We start from the raw sequence: 1,851 nt of genomic DNA, 5'->3' as shown, positions 1-1,851 counted from the left end.
TTGATGGAAGTATTTCAGATTGCATGTGAAAACCCCACACTGTACCCTAGAAGTGCATTAATGTACATAGTTACCGTTCAATAAAAAAAAAAAAAGAAAAAAAAAAAAAGAATATTTGGGGGCAGGGAAGTTGGCCATAATATCTGTCTGTTTCTTTTGGGTAGTAATAGCAATAATTTATTTATCTAGCCATATTTCCATTTATCCTTTGGCAAAATCAAAAGAAATGTAATTATTTCCCAGAAAACAGGAATTTCTAATGAGACTTTTGTGATCCAATGCATTTAGTAAGCTATATGGTTCTAGGTAGCACCTGGATTATCTTAAGAGTCTTGACTTCTTCAAATCTCTCCTGAAATGTCCATGTGTTAAGGAATGAGAGAAGCATAATGGGACTGATAGTAGGAGAAATAGTTTTCTATAACAGTCACAGTTCTGGGACTTACTAGCTATGAACTTGGGCAAGTCCTTTGGCATTAAAATGTTGTTAGAGAACAGGAAATTTACATGGCTTCAAAATATCACTCCACAGAGTACTTCTTAGTTATGGAAGAACAGACACCTGCACAATGGAGAGAAAACTGGTGGATTGCCTTAACCTAGTAATCAAATCTAACATTGCAAACGCACATTATGTGTCTCTCCATCCCATGCCTCATGGACCTCATTAGTGGTGCTTAGCACAGTTTCCCATGAAGACAGGCCACAGCCTCAGAATCTTTCTCAAGACTGATGACATCATTTTGGAGAAATGTTTGAGAAGCCAAACGTGGTGCTGATACTGTCCTAATTTGGTAAATAATGGACACACATAAATTTCTGCCCACTTCTGTAATAATGGGAGCCTCCCAGACATCTCATCTCCCACGTGGTTCTGAAGTCCTCCTTGGTGGAGGAAAGATTGAAGATCCTGGGGCCTTGCTGATAGGACAGTCAAGATGGCTTTACCAACTAAGGAGGAAATAAATTGTGTGTGTGTGTATGTGTGTGTTTTGTGCCCCCCCAAAAAACCCCACTGTTATCTTGTTAAGGTTTCTAAGTGAGATTCACACTATTTGATATCACAGACCACCCAACAGATTGGTAATTGAGGCATCATTTTTGAGGTCACTTAGCTGATTAGGAGCACAAGCTTGTATCCTACAAAGAAATTTTGCTGTGGGAATAGTAGGCTCCACCAAGCCCACTCTGACTTCGAAATTGTCCTACAAAATTAAAGCTTCTTCCCTGGAATACTCCCAGTGGTGGCAAGTATACCTCCTTTAAGGCTGAATGCAGGCTTAAATGTCACCCTTCCCATCTAACAAACTGGTTTCTTGTTTCTTCTTGTTATTTCTTTAACTCAGTCCCTTATCTGTCCCCTTCATGTTAATTATCCTATCTTCCAAGTGTTTTTCTAATCTGTTTGTTGGCATGATATTGTGGGAGTGGTTTTGGTCTATCTTTCTAATTACAACACCAGCTCCAACAGAGCCTCACAGAATCTTCATCTTCTAAATCAGAGGGGCACTTAATGAATATTTTTTGAGTAAATGAATCAATGTATGGATGAGTAAAAGAATAGGTTTTACTTTTCTAAATATCCCAAGTTATTTAGAGTTAAAACTTGAGAAAAGAAAAACAAGTAATCAAATTTCTGTATCATGGCTAAAAATTAAGATAAAACGCTAAGTATTTAGTCCTAAATGCTTTATAGACCCTTTGTTCTGCAGGCAACTCTGAGAGTTCCAAAATGACGTTTTGCATAAAGATGTCTTCACTAGGCTAAATATATGTCTCCCAGTATGATTCCTGGAAAGATAACAGTAATTTGAATATATAAGTTGTGTCACTTTTTTCTTTAGTTACGTC

This window comes from Otolemur garnettii, unplaced genomic scaffold (assembly GCF_000181295.1).
Source record: "Otolemur garnettii isolate 467f Iridium unplaced genomic scaffold, OtoGar3 scaffold00024, whole genome shotgun sequence".
NCBI classification, from domain to species: domain Eukaryota; kingdom Metazoa; phylum Chordata; class Mammalia; order Primates; family Galagidae; genus Otolemur; species Otolemur garnettii.
This window is presented reverse-complemented; position numbering follows the sequence as displayed.